Raw genomic sequence first — 23,243 nt, 5'->3', positions numbered from 1 at the left:
GGAGTATGCATGCTGTTTGTCCAATGCCGGGCTCATGGGGTGCTTCTCCCCTCGCTCCTGGCAGTTTCCCTGAGTGAGATTAGAAACAAGCATCCTTCGACATCCTGTCCTCCGCTCCTACCCGTTCACCTTCTCTTTACCCTGTCCACCTGCCAGGGGGTCACTTGTGCCTCCGTGACGTTTTCAGGTTGGCGTCTATAAAAGCAGCACATGGGAAGAGCATGTATGTGGTCACTGGTCTGCAGTCATCACGCTTGCAGAGTGGGTGACGGACAGAACCATCCCGGGGACGGGAATGGCATCTGCGCCATGGACGGGGCTGCAGAGAGATGTCCCCAGGCCAGGGCACAGGTGGGCTCTGCTGCTGCCCCTCACCCACGCCTCCAGCGGAGCCCCGTTCGTGGTTGCCCTGAAGCTTTGCTGTGCTTCCCCTGTGTCTCCTGCACTCTCTAATGCCCTTCCTCCAGAGCCCATGCCTCCACCCAGCAGAGGTTTTCTCTCCGTCCAGTTTGAGGCCATTCCTTACCTGTGAGCCTGTTTCTTCCCGGAGACATGCTTCCTCCCGCCTGGCTTCTGGTCAGGCAGCCCTGGGCCGCCGTCTGACGTCCTGTCCCCAGACTGCCTCTGCCCGGCTTGATCCCTGTTCCGTGGACCCACGTCTTGCCCATCCTAGCTGACTCCCTAGTTTTGGGGGAGCACCCCACACCCAGGGGACCCCGAGGCCCTGTGAGGTGTGCTCAGGGTGGAATTGGGGTGGACACTTGCTGGAGGCGCGGTGACAGTCGTCCGGTTCCCCACTGGGACTGGTCAGGGTGGTGTCTCCGGCCCTGGTTCTAGGAGGTCTCGGGACAGGTGCTGGGTCAGGGGGCTCTCCTCACGCTTTTCTCTCCAGGCAGACCTCATGGTTCACCCCTCTCCTGAGCTCCTCTCCCCGACGCCCCTCCTTCTGTGGCTGCTGCCTGCAGACACCGTTCTCCCAGTCGCCTGCCCTCTCCCACGTTCTCCTCGAACTCCTCTGCCCCTTGTCATTCTGGGGACCTAAGGCTTCACTCCAAGGGCCCCTTCTTGCCTTTCATTGTATCTGGTGTTAGTGTCACAGACACACTCTCCTCTCTTTTCTCCGAGGGTCTTCATTTCCCCTTTGGAGGATTTTTTTAATTCTATGTGATTTTCTTCACCTCCTCCGCATTCCTTCGCTCCCGGGTGACTTACTCTTGCCGCAGTAAGCATGCCCTGGCGACCACCCTGGGCTCACGCTGAGCAGCGGGCGTGAGCTTGGACGTCCTGACTGGTGGCCGGGAACCCGCAGTGGGGCGCTTGGGCAGGGGCCGGCCACGCCTCTGTGTCTTTTCTCTGTGGCTGTGCATTTGCCTGGGGACAGAGGTGGGGGACAGAGGCGGGGGTCAAATTTGGGGGGTCAGCCTGCCTCCCGCAGGCTGGGTGGGAAGCACACCCTGTCCCCTCCAGGCCCCTGCCCTCCCCTGTTCTTGGGGTCTCTGAAGACAGGGAGGGCATGTGGTTCCTACAGTTGACCCAGTTCCCCAGCCGGCCCCCTCGCCGGCCCCACGAACCCACCAGAGCAAAGTGACCACCTGGAGAGTTTAAATTCATTTTCGTAGGAATACGTCTGTGTATTTTCTCGGTTTCTGTATGTTCTTATTTGGACATAATGTGGATGGTCTCGTGTCTGTTGTGTTTACAGTTCAGTAAATTAAACGTACCCAACACTACTTAGTGACCCAAGGTATTTGCCTGCCAGGTGAAGCTGGGGCTTTGCTTATGGGGCCGCTACCCTCCATCATTCTTTACAAACGGGTCTCGGCTCCAAGTTCCTACGAGTCCAGAGACGCGTTACCCCTCTCCATGCCTCGGTCACACGCTGCCCTGGGCACCTCTCAGCTCCGTCCAGATTCGGGACCCGCGAGCACCCAAACCAGGGTTTTCCTGAGAGTCTGCAAGGGTTCAGGGGGCCTGAGCGTTCGTACATGTGCGTTAGAGGACAGCCACCTGAATGCAGAAGCGTAATGACAGCAAAAAACACCGCTTCCACCGAGCACACGCAGGCCCCACACGCTGGAGTCAACTCTGTGTGCAAATATTTGGATTTTACCACTAAGTATTTAAAACATGCAAAAAGTATTGCAGGAGGACACAGCCAATACCCACCTGCAGGACGAAGGCTGCCAGTGAGGCGAAGCCCCCCTCCCCCCAGGGAGCCCCTGCCAGGCCCCCTCTCTCCCCCAAGGTCTCGGGGCCGGGGTCTGTCTCCTGTGCTGCTCTGTGATCAGAGCTGAGGGTCCGTGCGCCCCGAGGAGCGCTTGCATTCTTGGACAGGCTCTGAACTTTGTGGGAATGGTTCACATGTGCAGCTCAGGGGCTTTTGGGGGACGTTAGTGGGACCAGGGTGTGGAAGGGGGCAAGGTGCCCTTCATGGGGTTCGAGCCTCTTTGACCGTCAGTGAGCCTTGCCGTTTGCAGACGGCCTTTTCTGGCTGAACACGGCCTCTCTCATTATTGCCCATCACATTCTATCTCTCCACGTCACGCCAAAATCAGGTGGTGATTTTTCCCCATCTGTTGCCACAATCTGTTCAAACTGTCACATTCCAAGAGCGCTCGGGAAACTGTATAGCCCAGAACGGGAAATGAACGTACTCCCGCCACACTTCCTATGGACCACGGGGTTTTGGGCCTTGGTGCCGTGTTGGGATGCTTGGCATCTAGCGCCACGTTCAGCAACATCGCTGTTTTCCTGATGCCTGTGGTGAGTGACACGGACGCGACCGGAGAGACTCAGGCAGGATGCCACCCTGCAACCTCAAAATAGTCTCCCCTCTAATAGAAAAATGTTTAGCAAAGAAGCTTCTCATCCAAACCCTCTCCCTCTTTTTCAAACACAAATACTTTTAGCAAACACTTCATAGGCTGCAAGTGTCACCCAGCTGAACCTGGAGGCACACAAGCGGTGCAGGACAGAGAGGCGTCTGTGCTGGGGTCTGACCCTCTCTCTGTAGGGAGGCAGGTTTCTGCTGGGTCTGAGAAGCATCTGGGGTGATGGGTGTTCTAGGAACGCCAGAAGAGGGACAGGCTGGACAGAGGGACGTGAGGACCCCCCTCCTTCCGTCTGTTTTGCATTCGAGGCTTCTCTCCTCTCCTAGGAGCCCGTGTGGACGAGGGAAAGTGCCTGGGTTCTGCAGGGGACTTCATGCATGTCTACCATGAACTCACCCCCGTTCCTTCTTGGAATCAGGTAACTAAGAGGCTTTGGCCTTTTCGGGGATGGAAGAGAGAACAAAGTAAGGCAACAAGGGGTAGGACCCCCTGGAAAAAGACCAAGGAGGACTGCCAGTCTGCCTCGGGGGGGACAGGAGGCCCCAGCGGGACCTGTCTCCCAGGAGCCCTGGATTTGGGAAGCACAGCCCTGGGGGCCCAGCCTTGCTCAGGAATCGATCCTCCTGGGAGGTCCCTACTGAAATGCACGCTTGTTATCTGGGGCCTGGTTTCCAGACTCGTGTACACACGCGTGTCAGGGCATCCCAGCCTCTGAGACAGCCGAGAGGCTCTGTGGGCAGTCCCGTGGCCCGCCGGGTGGAGCCTGTGGCCTGGCCCCAGGACAGCCCCGCGGCACAGCGGCTTCTCCGGCATTTATCTGTCCTGCTCAGCATCTTGCCCTCTGCACGTTTTTAGACACTCAGAACACGTGTCCCATTTACCTGGTGGATTGGGGTGATTCCAGGTCTTGGCTCTTACAGTAAAGCTGCTCTGAATATTCTTTTTTTTTTTTTTTTTAAGATTTATTTATTTATTTGAGAGAGGGAGAGAGAGAGCGAGCGTGTACACAAGCAGGGGGAGGGTCAGAGAGAGAGGGAAAAGCGGACTCCCCACTGAGCAGGGAACCCAGTGTGAGACTCGATCCCAGGACCCCTGGATCGCGACCTGAGCCGAAGGCAGACGCTTCACCGACTGAGCCACCCAGGCGCCCCTGCTCTGAAAATTCTTATATGAGGCTTTGGCGGGGGGAAGGTACGTATTTTCATTTGTCCTGGTTGATAGGCCAGACAAGGGCTTCCCTCCAGGGAAGAGGCCGATGCTTCTCGGCTGGCCCGAGTTCTGACACACACGTCCACGCATGGCGTCCGCTGCCGGGTCCCAGCCAGGTCTGTCCCTGCTGGGGCTGAAGCCCGAGGGGCTGCTCCTGGCATTTCCCAAATGTATTCGGTCAGAGAAGAGTTCACAATTCCCGTGGAGGAAGCGCGGGAGCCTGGGAAACCCTGCTGACGTCTGGGTCGCGTCTGAGTTCTGTGCAGGGCTCTGACCCAGATTTGCTGGAAGTCCCATGGGCAGGCTGACCCCTACCTTGGGGAGCTTTCTCGAGGCTGTGCCCTTCTCCTGGGCAGGGGTGTCCACACACAGGAGCTGCTTCTGCCGGCCTCGGCGTGCGGGTAGCAGGCACGTCACTGTGCTGAGAGCTCCCGGAGGAACCCACGGCCTCCACGGACATGAAACTGGAGGCTGAAGGGAAGCCAAGCAGACACAGACTCAGTGCGTCACAGTGTTGAGCAGCTCTGGACACCAATGCTACTCGCTCTCAGCTATCAGCGACCTTGCAGCTGGTGGGTTCCCTGCCAGGGCCCCTGCAGCCGCGGCTGGCCCCGCCTGTATGCGCCTGGCCTCGCCTTACCTGCTGGGGAGGGTCCGCGAGGCCATCGAGGCCCCAGCAGGACTCTGCTGGGGGCGGCTGGGAAGGAACTCCTTGGATCACTTCTGTTTCAAAGAGAAAGTGTGGGATGCGGGGCTCACGTGATGTGACCACTGGCTTTGCTGCTCATGTATTCGTGCTCTCCTCCTCGAATCCAAACAGAATCGAGATTTCACCTTACTTAGGGGCTCCAAACATAGACCCTGCCTGATATCTGGGACCCTCACCACCCAGCCCAGACTCGTGGAAGACACGTTCCTTCTCCTCCTCGGTGGTCCTCACTTTTTTTCTCGCCCCAAGAACCCAATTCTGCATTTATATAGCAGGCAGAGAGCCCTTGAGCTCTCAGAGAGAGGGGCCCCACGCCCCTTTGGTCTAAAGTAGCTGCAGCAATGATCCCCCTTTCCTTAACCACTAATAGTTCCAGGGGGTGAACGGGACCCTGTGAGGCAAAAAAATAAAAGATAAAAATCATCTGGAAACTCCACAGGCTTCCCCTGCCCTTTCCTTCCAGTCTGGGATGTTGGTGTCGTGCCGGGAGCTCTGTAGCTATTTTGTAACCAGGAGGCAGCCAGCACGAGGGTTAAAGGCTTTTGTGTTGGGAATGGAAACAGGAGGTCAGGCCACGGCACCTCGGTTTCTTCTGTGACCCCACTAAATGCATTACTGTCAAAGCACCTCCGAGATGGGCTTTCTTGCAGGCCGAACCACTTGTTTGGAAATATCTACAGGATTTCAGCCTGAGTAGGCATTACTTCACACAGACATATTTATTCCTTTCCAGCCAAGCTGAACTGATGTGTTTTTCATCCCTCATCCTGTAAACAGTGTTTGTCAGGAGACGGGGCAGGTGGAGGGGAGCTGCAGGGCGAAACCTCCAGATGGAAGAGGAGGTCGGAAGCTGCCCGCGGGCCCTGAGGATTGCAAGGCCGCGTGTGGGTGGGAGAGGATCTGGTCAGGTGGCTGTGTCCTGGCGCGGGCGGTGGGGCTTTGGGACGGTTGACCTCTTCCTGGGGACCCCACCACTCCCCAGTTGGGCTCCATGGACCATGGGTCTCCTGAGGCTCCCAACCAGGGGGCCACGCGACTGAGTCCGCTTCTCTTGGGACACCTGCTCGGATAGTCTCCACGTGACAAGCTAGATTCTGAGGGCAGCCACAGGAGGGACCACGTGGAGAGACAGAGACAGAGACCAACAGAGAGACACAGACAGAGAGACACACAGAGACAGAGGGACAGAGAAAGATGGAGAGAGAGACAGAGACAGAGAGACAGAGATATACACACACAGAGACACAGGGAGCACCCCCTGCATTGTCCACCTGGCTGTCCAGCTGTCCAGCCCAGCCAGGGCCTGACCTGTGTGTGGCGGGTCATGGAGGCCACGCTCCAGCCTCTGCAGCCCAGGTCTTGGCCACTGCCCCGAGGGGTCCTAGCTGGATCGCTGGGAAGTAAGGTGGCTGCCCTTGCTGACCGGGGGCCTTTGGACCTTGCGTCTCAGGGGGCTGCCAGGGCCGCTGCACAGAGACCTCATCTCGGGCTGTGGGGATTACAGGGGCCTGGCCGAGCCCAGAGAGCAGACCCATTGCCCCTCCTCCACCCTCAGCCTGCCCTCCCAGCATCTAGAAGCTTCTTTGGGGAAGGCAGGGCCTGCGAGAGAGCCAAGGGCAGCTGAGCTTGAACCACTGACTAGACTTCACTGGGGTCACCCACCGCTGCATCCAGACCCCAAAGCGTCCGGATGGAAGAACAGGCATGTACTGTTTGGCACAATTCTGTGCCTGGCAAGGGGGTCCCTGCTGATTTCACCTGGGCCCAGGCATGCCCGGGCTGGGGGTGGGGGTGCCAGGGGCTCCGCATGCGTCGGGAAGTCCTCAGGCTCTCCCCCCAAGGGGTCTTAACTTCCAAGCTTCCCCACGCAGAGGGGGGCTCAGGCAGGGTCACCTGGGCCACCTCCCACCTGGAGGCCTGTCTAGAGTCCAGCACAAGAGGTGTACCTCCTGAGAGCGGACATGCTTGGTGCACTGCGGGCCGATCTCGGGATGGACCGGCTTGGGCGTCCGGCTCCTCCCCGTCCCCCCCATCCCCGCTGAGCAGGCAGGGCTCACAGGCGGCTTGAGTCCCAGGAGGTGAAGGCCCTGCCTCTTCTGTTTACCCACGTCTGCCTGGCTACCTGGACCGTGGGAGCGGGGCATCTTAGGGATAGAAGTGAGCCCTGGAGGCACATATGTCTGGACTCCGCACCTGTGCCCCTGAAACCACCACCCAAGCTCGTTGTTTTAGCTTATTTCTAAAACTTAGAACATTTTAGTAAGAACTGTCTCAATTTAGGGTGTCGGGCGCAGTGACGGGAGCCACAGGCATCAGGGACGTGATGGCTGGAGCCAAGCTCTGACCTGCCTTCTCCCTGCCCGGTTACCACGTGCGTGCGGCGAGCATGCTCAGTACGGGGCTGCCGCTGGTCGCTGTGCCTGCATAGCTGCCGCCGTGGACCCCGCGACTGACGCGTCCCCAGCGCCCTGCCCTCCTGTGCCCACTCCTACCTGTGAGGGAGATCACTCAGCCTTTCTTTCTCTGGCTCATTTCATTTGCACACTGACCTCCAGGTCTGCCTGGGCCTGTTACAGCTGAGGAATACTCCTCCGGGCACGCATCCCTGCTGGACGACCGGTCCCTGCTGTGCGGTGCTGCCGTGGGCGTCGGGGAGCACAGAGCTCTTGCGGACAGCCATTGCCTTTTCTTCGGGTAAGTACCCAGAACTGGAACCACGGGGTCGCAGGGTAGCTCTCTTTTTAACACTTTGAGGAACCGCCGTCCTGTCTTGCAGAGTGGCCGCCCCAGCTTGCTTTCCCGCCCACCATGCACGAGGGCTCCCCTTTCACCGCGTGCTTGCCAACCAACACCGGTTGTTTTAAAATAATGAGCATTTGAACAGTCTCCACAGTGCCGGCAAAGAGCCAGGATGCACCCAGGGGGCTGGAGAGTCTTTGGGGCTGCGGGGGTCGGGGGCAAAACCAGAATCTCCTGAAATTCGTGGAGTGTGGTGAGGCTCTGTTGGCTACCTACTGTACTGCGCCCGGAACCGCTGGCTTGTAGGAACACTTGGCGGGAAGCTGGGGACGGAGGGATAGCAGGTGCCGTGCGGGGTGGGGGCAGTGCAGGCTGGAAGCAGTTCCCCGCAGCCCGGTCTGCTCCAAGCAGGCGGGTCAGCAATGGTTTTCACTGTCTGTCTCATGGGAGTGGTGCCTTCCCAGCCGGTGTGAGCATTTATGGGGAGCGGGGCCATTAAACGTGTGTTTCGGGAGGACTAGCTCCAGGCCCTGAAACTGCAGACACCGTGATTATGAGAAATGATTCATGCCAGCAGCCTTTTTGTCTTCGTGGGCGTTTCCTTTGACCACATGCCCAGCAGTGATTTAGTCCGTGTCATGTCTGACGATACCCCAGACGTCAGAGTCTCAGTGGACATGGTCTCTTCCAAAGGTTTCACCGTTCTTCCATTTCTCGGCTTTCCTTGGCTCACACTTAGCAAGAGAAGGGAGGACGAGGCGCGGAGCCGGGGCACGGCCTAGAGCAGAGGGCAGGGTAGCGGGGACTCTGCCAGCCCAGGCCTGGAGGCCCCACAGCTTCCGAGGGACCCACGGCCCCGGCCACCACTGCCTGGCCTCACTCAGGCAGCAGCCGCGGGACGCAGGCAGGGAGAACGCCGGGATCTGGCTGCTGCAAAAGCTTCCCGCGAATTTCCTGAATGTGTCCCTATGGGGTTACCACTTGACCTTCGCATGAATTTTTACCCAAGAATCATCTTGTCCCCCATCCAGACCATTTCCCCAGGGAGCACATTAGGGAAAACAAGCCGGAAGTTCCACTCATGGGCTTTTCCCCTGGAACAACTTCCTCACTGGGAGGTGGTGCCCAGGGTCTGTCTCCGCAGCTGCGCTGGGTCTCCCCGAGATAGAGCGCACGGCCTCGTCTCTTCCCTCCAACTGCAGCGCCTTATAGTCAGGTCTCCAGGGGCCCCAAACCGACTGGGTTTAGCCACTCGACGCTGACAGCATCGAAAGGCAGAGAGACAGTGGAGGTGAGACAAGAAAGTAATTTAGTTCAGTGAGGGCGATGTGGGGAAGACAGCAGGCCCCCATCTCCCAGACTATTTCCCCAGTGCTGCAAAGACAGGAAAATGTGGGACGGAGGTCGGCGGGTGGTGCAGGGGGGCAGTGCAGGTCAGGCTGATCATGGGCGGGGTCTTGCTGGCTCAGGGCAGTCCTTGCTGCATGAGTGGGAGGGTCACTTCCCAGCAGGGGATGCTTTGCCTGCAGGGCCTTTAGCCCGAGTTTGTAGGTTCACGGAACGAGAAATTAATTAGAAAGTTCAGACCCAGGTCAGAGTGGAGGCAGTGAAGTCCTCTTTCATTCTTGGCATCTTCTCTGTCAGGACTCTACCCACCACCATGATGTCCCTTTGGGGGGGTCAATGTGGCCACGGGTGTACCTGAATCGTGCGGGTGTGGGCCCGTTACTGAGTCTGTCCTGCGTCGTCCCTGCAAACACGTGCTGGACGGAACGTGCCCGGCTCGCTGTGAGCCACGGGGGTGGGGAGGTGACGGAGGCATCTCGGTGTGGCCGGCAGGGACAGGTATGCACCGTGGCATCGCCGCCTCCCGGGGGGGGGGAGCCCGCGGGGCTTTCAAAAAGAAGGGTGTACATATGCCCAGATGCGGAAAGATGCTGACGTTACTGATACTGACAATGTCACGGCCAACGGGACGTGAGGGTGCGGGGGTCACGTTCGTGTTGGGCACGCGACGCTCCACGCCCAGCAGCCCTGGACGGTGATGCTGAGTCCCCCACGGCCGGCCACAGCTGGGCACTTTCCTTGCTCATGACGCCAGTGACACTGTGTCGTCCGCATCCTGGGGGCGGCCCAGCTGGGGAGCTCGCCCCCGGTGCCACGGTCGGCTGGTGGCATCCCCGTGCCCTGCAAGCCGTGACCTGCGTGGCTAGCCTGAGGCACCTCTGCTTTTTGGGAGATGGAGCCTTTATATCGGGAGATAGCATAAGGCTGGCTTTTCCAGAGCTTCCCAGTTGCTATGGTGACAGATCAACCAGGGCTGATCCCTCAGATGGCTGACAAGATGTCACGGGCACACCGTGCCCAGGGTTGGTCCCACTTCAGCGAGTATCTGTGGCTTGGTGCCTGGGGGGGGGGAGGGTAGGAAGGATCCCGTGGTCCGGGCACCAGCTCCGTGTCTGGCGGCACTGCGGGGGGCCAGCTGCGGTGACCACGACACGTAGCTGTCATTGGGGGCCGCTTGGTGCAGCGAAAACCCACACAGAGGACGGGGGAGGAGATTGGGGCAAAGAGGGCAGAGCCAGGCCCTTGACGTGCTGATTGTGTCCGGGGATTCCTAATGGCGGCACTTTCTCCCTTCACAGCATCAAGGGACTTGCTTTCTGCCAGTTCCCCGGCTCCCCCTCCTCCCTCCTTGGGGGCCACAGAGGCCCTGCTCTTCTTAGCGGCTCCTGGAACTCAGCCTCCCTGTTTTTCTTATTTTCATTAGGGGATTAGTAATGTTTATCCAGGTGGTTTTATGATGTAAAAAGTAATATCGATCAATTAGAAAATAAGACACTTGTTGAGACGCAAGTCTGGTCACCCTGATTGCATGCGAGCGTCGGAGCCAGACCCCTGGACGTCACCACCACCAGCACCTGTGGGGGAGGCGAGCAAGCGTCCGGCCCTGGAAGGGGGGGGCCCCGCCCCAGAGCTTCGCAGGCACCTCCTAGGGGCGTCGAGGTCGGAGACCCTTGAGAATCCGACCTCCAGTGTTAGGTGGCTTCGGTTAGGACGGGGTGGCAGGCAGGGGCCAGGGAACAGGATGCCCAGGATCTCAGTGTGCGAACTGTCTGCGGATGTTTCCCATTGATCAGTCGATGGATGGGTCTTTCGGGAAATTCTCATCGTGAAGAATAAAGCTGTTTGCCTGGGTCACAGTGTCCTGCCGTAGGATGGGAGGAAGCCAAGCCCAGCTTGGGTAGACGCTAGCCCTCCGAGCCTGCGTGCATGCGTGTGTACGCGTGTGAGTGCGTGTGCGTGTGTGCATGCCCGTGGTCCTCCCAGGACACACATGAACACACGTTCACATCACAACTTCGCACATGCCTGTGTAATTTTGAGTGGGTTAGGATTTATGGCAAGTAAAATGACAACACCAGAAACAACACTGGAGATTGAAAACGCCCCTTCCTCAGGCGAACTCCTCAAATGTCTCTAGGGCTGTGTTTGGACCAGACCTTGGTCTCCAGCGGGCCCTCAGGCTCCTGGGGCCCCCAGCACCCACCCCTGTGTCAGGCCAGTGCTGACTCACCCCCACCAGCGCCAGCCCTGTCCCCTCCTCCGGGAAGCCTCCAGCTCTCTCACCTGCACGGTCACGGGGAGCATGGCAGTGGCCCTCAGGCCCACGGGGCCTTTGCTGAGGGTCCTGGGTGCTGTGGAGGGGGCACGGGCTGCACACAATCGCTCATGCCGTGGAGGCACGTGCCTGGGACGAGCACAAGGGTGTGCAGGGCTGTGTGTACGCGTCTGTGTGCAGAACCCAGGGTGTGCCTGAGTTTCCTGGGGTTGGCGGTAGAAATAAGTTCAGAACTCTTGACGAGATAGCGAACGTCTCAATTTTCTCTTCGGATGAAAAGTGGCGATTTTCACGCTTTCTGACAGATACAGCTGTGGCGGATTTCACGATGGACACAGAGCTTTGACACGTTGTGGACGGTTGTTACATTTTTAACGGCATATTTGTGTTCCTGGGGAGTGCTGCCCATGTCGTGGTCACGTTCATCTTGTGCCTCGGGGAGGCACGGCGGGGGTGGGGTGGGGGGAAGAGGAGCTCTGGGTGCCCCATGGTGGCCAGGGGGTGCACGGCTGCAGGCCGCGAGCCCCCGGGGACACCCATGCCCACCAGCCCAGGGAGCCCCAAATGGCCAACGGGTCAGAGGAGATGCCCGTCGTCCCTCCACACACGTCAGCAAGTGCTTGACTTCCAAGAACCGCAGGCTTCCGAGGGGGTCTGAGATCCAAGGGAGGGGGGAGAATCTGCGGTGGGGAGAAGGCCAGCTCCTCGGTGTCATCTCCACACGGCAGAAACACCGAGGCCCTGAGATCTGGCATTTCTGAGCTCCGACAGACCTCATGCTTTCAGGCTGTGTGGGCTTCCGGAAGGCCCGTGGAGCCTCTGCAGGGACCATCCCCCTGCCTTCTCCGTGGGGGAGCCGAGGCCGCCGGCACAGGGCTCGGCTCTGGCCAGAGGATGACTCTGCCTTGTGCGCTCATCGTGGCCGTGAGTGACTGTTGGTAGTTGGAGTCGGTAGTCGGGTTCCAGGCTGCCAAGAAGCTGTAGAAGAGAGAGGCCCGCTTTGCCGGTGGCAGACAAGCCTCCGCGGGGCCTTGAGCTATAAACCAGATGTTCCTCTTGCTTCCTGTCTTCAGAGCCGAAGAAGGGGCCGGGTCCTTTGGTTGTGAGCAGACGCCGTTTGTGGCCAGGTCTGGAAAGAGCCTGGTCTCTGGGCCCCTTCCTGTTTATTCTAGGGCTCCCCATGCTGGGGCCAAGCGAGAAATTCCTCCTTCCAGAAGCATGAGCTTGTGCTTTACGCCCTGGAGTCATTTATGATCCACATTTTCACCTGGCCCTTAGAGCTGCAGCAGGTCATGCAGGAGAGGAAGAAACTGACTCAAAACCCACGGGCAGGGAGCGCCCCCACGGACAGGACAGCCCGTTTTCCCCTCCAACTGTAAATTCCACAGTTAATGGCCTATTGTCCTGACGGGGTGGGTGGGGCCATTTGGAACCAGAGGGGCCTTTCTCCATAGATTCGGTCAACAGTGAGCACTGAGACGCCCGGGGCCTTGAGCAAGTAGCTGCAGGACCCAGGAGGCAAGACACCTTGCCCAGGACAGACTGCCCAACACTCTGGGCTGTTGGACGTGTGGTTTCCGTTGCTGCCTGCTCCTGTGGGTGAGTGCCTGCCGTTTCCCAGACTCAAAGCTCCGGGAAGCAGAGGTCTAAAGTCCTCCTCACCTGCAGGAGCCAATGCCCCCGAACACAGTAGGTGCACAGAGACGGTGCCCTTGATGTTGACCCGCTGAGTGGATTTCAGAGTTTTCTTAAAAAATTAATTTATTTTTACCAAGGTGAGAGATGCACAAAGTTTTAAAAGCCCGAGGATGGCAGGAGAACCAGCGGACTCCCACCCCATTCCTCCGGCTTCACGTCTGAGAACGTCGCCCTCGGTGGGAGAGCGTGGCCGCAGAACTCCGCAGAGCCTCCCCGCCTCCGGCTTCCGTCACTCAGCGTCGCGGTGTGTGGGTCACCCAGGTGGGACCAGAAGAGCTGGGCCGGTTCCTTCTCACCGCGGCACAGCACGCCATTGTGTGGACGCGCACGGGCACGACGCATTTCGTGATTACCCAGGTACTTTGTCCGTTTTTCTATCGGATGTCTTCTCTTATCGACTTGACAGAGTTCTTTGCATTTCGGGGTTCAAGTCCTTCGTTGGTCGTGTGCTGGTTCATCCCTTCCCGCCCTTCATGGTCATTGTAGGGGTGTCCCGGGATCGCAGATGATCCTGCCTCGTTTAGCAGGAAGTCTGTCCTCACCCTCTAAGACCCAGAAACCAGGCTTCATGCCCCCCAACCTGAGACGGGGAAGGGAGAGGTTGCTGCTTCGTTTTTTTAAGATAGAGTTGTCCTTTTTCCTGGTGGAGGGCATTGTTTCCATCTCTGGCGATGCGGGGGGCTGCTTCTTCCTTTGCTCTGGGAATCCCCCTCCCTGGACAGCCTGGTGAGCTCCTGCTTGTACGGTTCACTGCTGGAGGCATGCCTGCCCGCCTCCTACCAGGGAGGTTAGTGCGAGCGGAGAGTTCCGGAAGGCCTTTACTGTGGCAATGAGGGAGTCGACGCTGGGTCACATTCCTGAAACACAGGGCTTGTTTCCAAGGATCACGGACGTGTTGCTTCATTTTTATGTATATATATATATATATACACACACCTCCCCGACCCACCCAAGCTCTGCAGCTGCACGGGGTGAACAGCATCCCGGCTCCCTCGCTGGGGCTCCCTTCCAGCATCACAGGGACATCCCTGCAGGCAGGTGCGCCCTGGAAGTGCAGGGCCATCTGCAAACCTGGGGCAAGCCCGCTGGTCACGTGGGGAGGACGATTCTGGGCATCCTCTGGGATCTCCGAGAGACCCGTGGGACCGTGCCCCCTCACCCACATGATGACTTGCCCACAAATGTGCCTTTGGTGGCTGTTCCCCCTTCCCCCTGCGTCTCCCCACTCCCCACCTGTGCTTCCTGGAGCCATCTTCCCAAAAAACTCCTACTTTCAGAGGAACCCAGACAAAGACACTTGCTTCATTCCAGGGAGGACTCAGGCAGCTCACAGAGTGTGTGTGTAATGTAATTTGTCGCGAAGCCGTACCGAGAAAACCCCGAGTTATGTTTGGTATCCTTTCTCACACGTGTGGCCACCAATTTCCTGGTGTCTGTAAAAACCGCGTTAGTGCGTGTGTATGATTCTGCGTGACAGTGATCGTGTAGTTAAGGTGGGGACAGACGGCTCCACTGGCCGGGTCACATGTGTGCGTGCCCAGCTCATTTGATGATGTGGGACAAATGGACACAGATGTCATCCCCAGAAATGGCAATTCTGTGCTTGGTGTGAGGCTCCGCGACCCCGGCAGCAGGGCTGTGCCCAGCCTGTGCTTTCTCGCTGGCAAGTGCTTGTCAGCTGCATTGACGAAGGGTCCAAGCAAAAGAGAAAGACGCCTTCCCCTTGCAGGTGCATCTTCCTCTGCTGGTCTTGGAAGAAAGGGCGAGTGACCATAGGTCTACTTACCACCCCTCCCCCTGCCCCGTCTCTGAGCTTGACTTCCAGAGCTTCAGGTCCTGTGTTGCCACGGCACCCCAGCCCTCCCTCTCACGCCGCTGGATCCACGACAGCATCGAGGCCTCTGCCTGTGCCCCTTCCCATCCATCCCCTGCCCCCGTGAGTTCTTTCCCAGACAGCTAGCAGACGGGATCTCCCCTGCACCCGCTCAGCGCCCTGCACAGCCTCCGCCCCGTCCACCACGTGGTTCCCCTCCCTCCCTCCCCACTTCTTGCTGCCTCTGTCTCCTTCCCCAGCTCCCGGGTCCCCAGGCCCCAAGCCCGTCATGCTCCCTTCTACAGTATGACCGTGCAGGGAGAAGGCAGGCCCACAGCTTGGCTCCAGCCATCACGTCCCGGGCACCTGTGCCTCCCATTGCCCTAAATAGACACAATTCTTACTAAAATGCTCTACGTTTCCTTCTGCGACCACAGGATCAATGTTGCCATGGTAAAGCTCTAATAATGGCCTGGGGGGCGGGGGACTGACTGACAGATTGCTGTGGTGTCAAGACTCCCGGCCTGGCGGGTTTCAACCTACCGACATGAGGTCACCGAGGCCAGGCCGGGCAGAGCTGCGGGTAGCTCATGATTGGATCCTGTTTCTCTCACACAAATGCAACAGAGCACACCCCCCGCAGCGGAGATAACAGTAAAATAATCACAGAGCCACGAGTTCGAGTGTTTATTACCTTGGTTTTAACGCAGTTTGGTTCTAAGTCGGTATAATTTGATCTTTCGTGACGGTTGGGTTGAACGACAGGCTCCTGAGGTTCCTGATAATTCCACCACGGGCTCTCGCGGTCAGCACGAGCCGCTGCAGCCCGCGGCCGCATTAGGACGCTCAGAACAAGCAGACACAGGAGCAAAGCCTCGGTCACAGAACTCCACACCCACCCAGCTGGTTGGGGGTTGTCATTTGGGTGGTTTCCGCAGTGGCACGCCGACTCTGACGGCACAGAGCGCTGCCCCGCTGGGGAGAGGCTCAGGGCGCCTGGCCGGCAGGACACGGCCATCCGTGCCTCATCCTGAGCACCTGGGCTTCGGAGGGCAAACCCGTGCCCCGGGGGGAAGGAGGCTGCACACGATGCAAACAGAAATCAGACCTGGAAGGTCCCGGAGAAGCTGGCTGAGACGCATGAATTGCCAGTTCCGTAAACGTTTACTCGGCGCGCACTGATTATGTTTGTGGTCGTTATAATGCGCGTGCAGGCCGTCACCTGCCGTTCATTTAAAAGACTCAAGAGCAACTGATGCGGTCGTCTTGCGATTTTACCGAGGTGCTCGGAGGCGCTTGAGTTTGCAATCAGTGTTTCAAATTTTAGGGACATCGGATGGTTCTTAGAACATCTTTGATGTACCAGCTGGAGGGCGGTGAGTGTTTAGCGGAGTGGGACCCACCGCCTCAGCATCACCTGGGAACCGCTAGAAATACAGGTTCTCAGGTTCTGCCCCAGACTTGCGGACTCAGAACCCCAGCAGACGTGGTTCAGTGAGCCCCAGGGGTTCCGATGCACACTTGAGTTTGAGAACCATTGTGCCATGGGGGATTGTTGATCGCTCTACATAAGTGAACCGTACGTTAGGTAAGTGGCAAAAGTAGTGGACAGTTCTCTCAATGCACTAAGCCTCTTAGATGTTAAGGGGTCACCCCCCGCTCGTCTGGAGCTTCCCCCAAGCCCGTGGTCCTCTGCTAGCCCTCATGACATTCTTCCTCCTGCTGCAGAGTGCAGGATGGAGAACGTACCCCAGCTCGCTCCTCCCCTGGCTTGAGGAGTGGGGCTCTGTGGTGCTCTGCCCGGAAGGGCCAGGGAACAGACACCTTCCGGCCTGGTTCCTCTCCACCTCCCTCGCCCCGTTCTGAGCATGGCGAGTCCTTAGGTGGCCTCAGCACCTTGTGGGGGCACCGGGCACTGTGTAAAGTCAGGGATTTACTGCATGCGAAGTGTGTGTAGCTGTGCTCTGTGTGCAAGCATGGTACATGGCGTGGTGTGTGTGCATGTGTGTGTGTGTGTGCACGTGTGTGCATGTGTGTGTGTGCACGCACATGTGTATGGTATGTGTTTTAAACCCTGTGTCCGGGGCGCCTGGGTGGCTCAGTTGTTAAGCGTCTGCCTTCGGCTCAGGTCATGATCCCAAGGTCCTGGGATCGAGACCCGCATTGGCCCCCTGCTCGGCGGGAAGCCTGCTTCTCCCTCTCACACTCCCCCTGCTTGTGTTCCCTCTCTTGCTGTCTCTCTCTGTCAAATAAATAAATAAAATCTTTATAAATAAATAAATAAACCCTGTGTCCTTGGAGAGGTGCTGCTGGGTGGACTGGTGGGAGGGAAGACCCAGGACAGGAGAGGACGCAGTGGGTTTGGGGGCCATGATTCCGTGACTGCTGCCCACATCCTGATGGAGCTCTGCAGAGTGACACGGTCCCCGGGGAGCTGCTGTGCCCCAGGCAGAAGTGCTTCTGTTCTCAGTCAGGGGCTGGGGTGGGGGCTGGGCAGGATGTCCGTCTGCACCCCCAGCGTCCCCTAGACCTTAACGCGGCCCATGTAGTGGGGGAGGGAGACCGACGGCCCGTCCAGGGCCAGGTCCACGTGGATCTGGAGAATATGAAGATGAAAACGTGCCCTTTCTTGCATGTCTGAGAGGGGATGGGGACTTCTCACGCCGGCTCTGGTGGGTTCTCAGGCCCTGGTCTTCCTCGTGGCCACGTGCCCTGTCCTGGTTCTCTGCACACAAGTGCATTCCTCTTGCTCCCTGTGCTGAGTCGCTCTGTTCCCTCTCGTTCCGGTCTTCAGACAGAACATTGCTGACTCAGGCTGGAGCGAGAAGACCCATCCCCACAGCAAGCCGTGCCCTCGGAGAAGTGCTGCAGCTTCACGAGCGGGTCCCTGCACGTGGGTGGGACAGAGCTCTAATCCCCAGGGCGAGGGTCTCTGGGACTGTGGGTGCTGCGACCTTGGAGCTTGGGAACACGGGCCGCCCGCTGTGTTTGTGCAGGAGACACTGGGCCTGTTAACATTTTCCTTATTGATTCTCACACTTAAACATTAGAGAAACGAACCCTCTGCCGTATTTGCAGCACAATTCTATTTTTGGCTTGGCCTTTGTCTTCTAAGCGGCTTTCGTGGGTTTTGCGTGCCTGTAAGTGCCCACCAAAGGTCAGCCTCACTTTCCCTGCGTAGACTTTCCCTTGCTCTTGTCCTCAGACAGCCTTTCCCCACACGGACACTGGTTGTCTATTAACCGCTTCTAATCGTCTCATGGCTTGGCTAATAGAAAACCAGGTTTGTTTTGGTGAGTTCATCGCAAGTCAGGGCTTAGACTGACCTCCTTCCCCTGACCACGTGGCCGACAGCTCCGTCTGATCTGTGGAATAATCCATTCTTCATTCATTCCTTTAGTGTTTCTTTTGTCCCCAAAGATGGCTTTCTCGAGGCATAATGTACGACCACACAGTGCACCCACGTTAAGCATACGATTCGATGCATTTGGCAAGTTTGTGGAGTTATGCGGCCCTCATCACGATGCGGGCTTACACATTCCCATGACCCCCAAACCTCCCTTGTGTCCCGGCTGCCTCCCGCACCCTGAGGCACCCATGCTCTCCGTGTGTACGGAGCCTCCTCCCTGGGCCTTCCGCGCCCGTGCCGTCGGGCCCCACGCGGCCCTCTGCTCCTGGCCTCTTTCACGTAGCATTGTAGCGGTCTGTTCCTTTTAGATGTGCCGTAATATCCCACCGCACAGATAAACCAGGTTTATCTCTTCATCAGTTGTTGGGCAAATGGGTCCTTTCTGCCTCGGGGCTGTGTGCTCTGCCGCGAATGGTCACATACAGGTCTTTGTGCGGTCGGATCTTTTTATATCTGTGGGGCAAGTTCCCCGGGGCGAGATTCCCAGGTCCTACCGCAAGTTTATGTTTAACTTTTTCAGGGAACTGCCAAACTGTTTTCCACAGCGCCGGGGCATTTTGTGTTCCCGTCCGCGGTGCGTGGGGGGCCCAGGCGCGCCGTGTCCTCATCAGCTCCTACTACTCCGTGCCTTGACAAACTTTTGCCCCGCCCCTTTTCTGTACTCGCTTCGGCGGGTGTGCACATAGTTCAGGTTAAGCTTCGGGAGGCCCTGCGTCTTCAAATCCCTCCCGAGCACGGGAACACCCTGGGCCACCTCCCCACTCCACGTGCTCTTGTCTCGGGCCCTAGTGACTCTCGTGGGCCTTTATTCCCCTGAAAAGATAAAGACATACTAAGTATTTTTTTCATCCCTTGCCCAATGCCTACAAACATAATTTGAATTCAGAGCCAAGTGCATTCTGACTTAGACCCCTGAGCTTACTTCTGTGGGCTTTGGACATGCTAGAACCGTCCACGTCCTTGAGACCCCGGAGACACAAACCCGTAGGGTCCTTTTGGGCACCGGGGCCGAGCAAGACGTTTGTCCCTGTTAATCATTCAAGCGCTTTGTTCTGTGATCTTTACCCCAGCTTCGGAGCTGCCTGCAAGGACACCGGCTGCTCCAAACAGGACCTGGGAGCCTGGTGTGGGTGTGGGGACGTGGGGCACCCCCTGCTCGCTGCCCCGGCCACACGCAGCTCCCGGCCGGCTCTCCTCGGCTGCTGGCGTGCCTCCCCTGGGCTCACAGTGTCCTTGAAAAGACTTTTTCCAGTGAGGAATGGAACTTCTTGTTTCCTACGATCCCCCCCGCCCCAGACACTGTGCCCTGTGACCACAACGGTCAGGCACCAGGGTGCAGAGCTCCCTGCCCTGTGCCGGTCCCTGGGTCAGCTTTGCTCGTTGCTCGCAGAGACGCTTGGGCGTCTCTCATGCGGCCGGCTTGCCGAGCGCAGGGCGGAGCAGTCATGAGCAGGCATGTTTCACTTCATGGGCTGCTCTTTATTCTGCAGAGGCCTCGTGAAGACCAGGCAGAGGGGCGTAAACGGGGGCTGGGCGCTCCCCCTGCGTGGCCTGTGCGGGATGTCCAGGGGGATTGCACAGAGGGGGGCAGCTCTTTCTCTTTCCAGAGCTTCCTGAAGCTTTACTGACAACCAAGAATCTTTTCTTTTAAGAATACAGCTCACATGTCATTACTATCTATTTAAAACAATAAGCCACTTCATCCATGGTTGAGGGAGCTTTAGAAGTTAAGTATCATACTGTTGACCCTTGAACGATGTGGGTTTAAACTGCATGGGTCCATTTGGACACGGAAAGGTTCTGAGAAGTGCGGGACATACCGTGACTGTGTTTTCTCCTCTGATTCTCCTAACACCCTTCTCTCTTCTCTAGCTGACTCATCGTAGGAACTCGGTATGTAATATGTAGGCAAATTTTGCGTTAAGTGACTGTTTATGTTAATAGTAAGGCTTCTGGTCCTCAGTAGGCTGCTCGTAGTGGACTTTTGGGGAAGTCAGAGGTTACACAGCATTTTTGGCCACGTGGGGGGCGGTTCCCCAGCCCCTGTGCGGCTCAAGGTCAGCTGCACTCTCACATTTTTCTATTACACAATGTGGTACACATTCAGGAAAGTTCATAAGATGCATTGCTCATCGTGAATCAGCCCCCGTGCAAACCCCCCCTGCACGTGGCCAGCCTCTGGGCCCCCCCCTTCTGAGTCCCCTGCGCAGACCCGGCTCCCGTCATCCCGCAGGCGGCTCGCCCCCTCGGCCGCCACCCTGAGTACTATCTGCACACACCGTCCCTTCCCGCTGCCCGCTGCCCGCTGCCTGCTTTGCTTTCTCTGTGGTCCCTGCTGATGCCGGGAAGTTCCTCCTATTTCCTTTGGGGGTTTCTGCTGTGAATCTGTAAGAAGTCCTCGTCACCCTGGGTCTTGGAGGTTGCCTGTGTGACCTCTAGAAGCTCCACCGCTTAACCCTTTACAAGTAGGCTCCACCGCTGGGAGCATGTGAAGCCGAGACCAGGGCAGGGGCTGGGCCCAGCCGCCGTGGGGACAGCCCCCTGGGGAGACGCACTGCCCCACGGCCCCCCTCCCCGCGGACCAAGCCGCTCGGGTCTTCTGGGCTTAGTTCCCGTGACTTCGTCACAAATCCTGGCGTCCAGTGGAGCAGGCTCTCCTCCCGCCCGGAGGTCGTGGCCGCTCTGCTCCCGTGGATTTGAGATGCCGCCTGCCAAGCCCCGCACACGTGCGGGGAAATGTGAGTGGAACCACGCTGAGTTCACAGATCGGGTTTTTGAGAATTCACGTCTTTACAATATTGAAAGTTTCAGTCCATAAACGGGGTCTGTCCCTCCACGTACTTAGGACGTCTTCAAATTCTTTTTTTTTTTTTTTAAAGATTTTTTTATTTATTTGACAGAGATAGAGACAGCCAGTGGGAGAGGGAACACAAGCAGGGGGAGTGGGAGAGGAAGAAGCAGGCTCCTAGTGGAGGAGCCTGATGTGGGGCTCGATCCCAGAACGCCAGGATCACACCCTGAGCCGAAGGCAGACGCTTAACGACTGCGCCACCCAGGCACCCCAAGAGGTCTTCAAGTTCTTAATGTTGGTTCTTGCCCCTGGGGCCGAGCCCACAGGTGTCTCCCTGGGGGCTGCACCCTGCCCCAGAGCCCCCGCCCACCCCTGCTCTGGGCAGCCGCTCTCCCATGGCCTTCTCTCTGCTCCACCCTGATTTGAGTATGAATCTTGACCAAGCAGCTGGAGGACGGGGGCAAATGCCTCCCCAGGCCTCCGTTTCCCCATCTGTAAGAGGCAGAGCCCGATGCCTGTGTGGGGGGCAGGGGAGGCTAAAGGAGGAAATGCACTTGGAGAGTTTGGTTCAGCGTTGGGCACGTGAGAAGCATCCACATTTTGTTAATTGAAACGAAACAAAACAGAACCAGGGAAACAAGCAGTTGTAGGACGGGCATCACTCGAAGGGGCGGGTCCTGCGTGAGGATGAGCCACACAGAGCTGGTCTGGGGGCTGCTTTCTGGAGGACGTGGTCCTGCAGGGACGGATGGATTCGCACGTGGGACCAAAGGGAGAGCAGCTGAGGGCCAGGGGCTCACCGTCGGCTCCCCCAGCCCCGGGGAAGGCCTGTGGCTGCAGCCTGCCGTGGCAGATGGGGGAGTGGGTGGGGTGCTGTCCGAATGTGGGAGGGCGGTGGCGTTCTGACCCTGCAGTGGGTGTGTGCCCCCAGCTCAGGCACCTGCCGACGTCACCTGTGGACCACCCCTCCCCACCAGCTTTGTCCTGCAGCGAGGGCAAGTGGGGCTGCTCTCAGGGTTACAATAGCCGCGGAGGCGTGGAGTCACGGACTGTTTGGGACACGAATGCGGAGAAGGACCCAGAGACCCTGGCCTGGCTTCGCGGCACGTCCCAGCTTGCCAGGGGATTTTACAGGCAACGCTTAAAATCACAGTCACCATGATGTTTCTGAAGTGACAGAGGGCATCTGAAAGCAGGAGGGGGGCTGAACCTGACAACCTTGGAGCTGGTGCTCACTGGTCTGGGGTGGTTCCCAGACAGGGTGTCGGCAGCCCCGCCCAAGCAGGTGCACCCCCACCGGGGGAGAGACGCCAGACCTGGGCACAGGAGGGTTGCCCCTGGGCCCGGTCCTTCCCAGTCTCTATCCCCAGCTGGCTCCCCTGCCTGTGCCCACCTCCCGACAGCCCCTTCTCCTAGCTTCCTCCTAGAACGTTCTAGAACTTCTCACAGCTTGAAGGTCCAGGCATTCCATGGCATTTGCTCTGTGGGATAATTTCTCCAGAATCTCAGTGCAGGGCAGATGTCGAGGGGTCTATGGCATGGCTACTCTGGGTTCCAGATGAGAAATCCAGACTGGGGCAGTGTGACCCCCTGAAACGGCACAGGGAATTCAAGTGGCTTGCCGCAGAGGCAGAGAGGAGGGAGGCTGTCTCAACACACGTCTGTGGACATGAGGCTGACTCAGTGTGCGAGGCGGAGCGCAGAGATGCTAAGCATTTAGAGAAAACTTCAAGGGCAACAGCTGGCCTTGGGCAGGCTTCCCCGCCCCACAGAGGTGCTGGGTACCCCGTGTCAGGCGGTCTTCTGAGCACCGGGATGGGTCCCGAGCCCCCGGGGAGATGGCCACCCTGTGCTTTGCCTTCTCGCAGCACAAAGGAGTGGGTTAGAGTGACACACCAGGGCAGACAAGGAGAGAAACAGCCAAGGGAAGAGGGGCAGGAGGGGCGAGGTGCCGTTTCAAGAGCCCGGGAGGGGGCAAAAGTGAGGCAAGTATGTGCCCTTGAAACAGAGACCAGCATCTGCCCCTGAGTCCCCGGTCCCTGGGTGTCGCTCCCAGGGAAGGCACCGGCTCCCAGCCGTGTCCATCCAGGGCCTGCAGCCGGAGCTGGACAGAGGTGAGCACACGCCCCCCCCCCCCAAAGGGGCCAACATGCCTTGGGAAACCAGTTCCCTCCTTTGACACATTTCTGAGCCAAACCCAGATGCCCACATCTGCACTCGGCACTGGACGAGGCTGCAGGAACAGCTTTGTCCTCCGGAATCCGTCTGAGTTTCCGAGCCGGGGCAGTAGCAGACAGCTGCTCAGGTCTGCAGACACCAGGGGCCCACGGACCCGGAGAGGACGGCGGCGGCACAGCGGTCGTCCTGCCCGGGGCTCAGGGGCTGTCGGCCTCGGGCCCCCAGGGACCTTGGCTGACTGCGC

Source organism: Ursus maritimus, unplaced genomic scaffold (assembly GCF_017311325.1).
Source record: "Ursus maritimus isolate PB19 unplaced genomic scaffold, ASM1731132v1 scaffold_34, whole genome shotgun sequence".
Taxonomy (NCBI): Eukaryota; Metazoa; Chordata; class Mammalia; order Carnivora; family Ursidae; genus Ursus; species Ursus maritimus.
Note: the sequence above shows the minus strand (reverse complement) of the source record.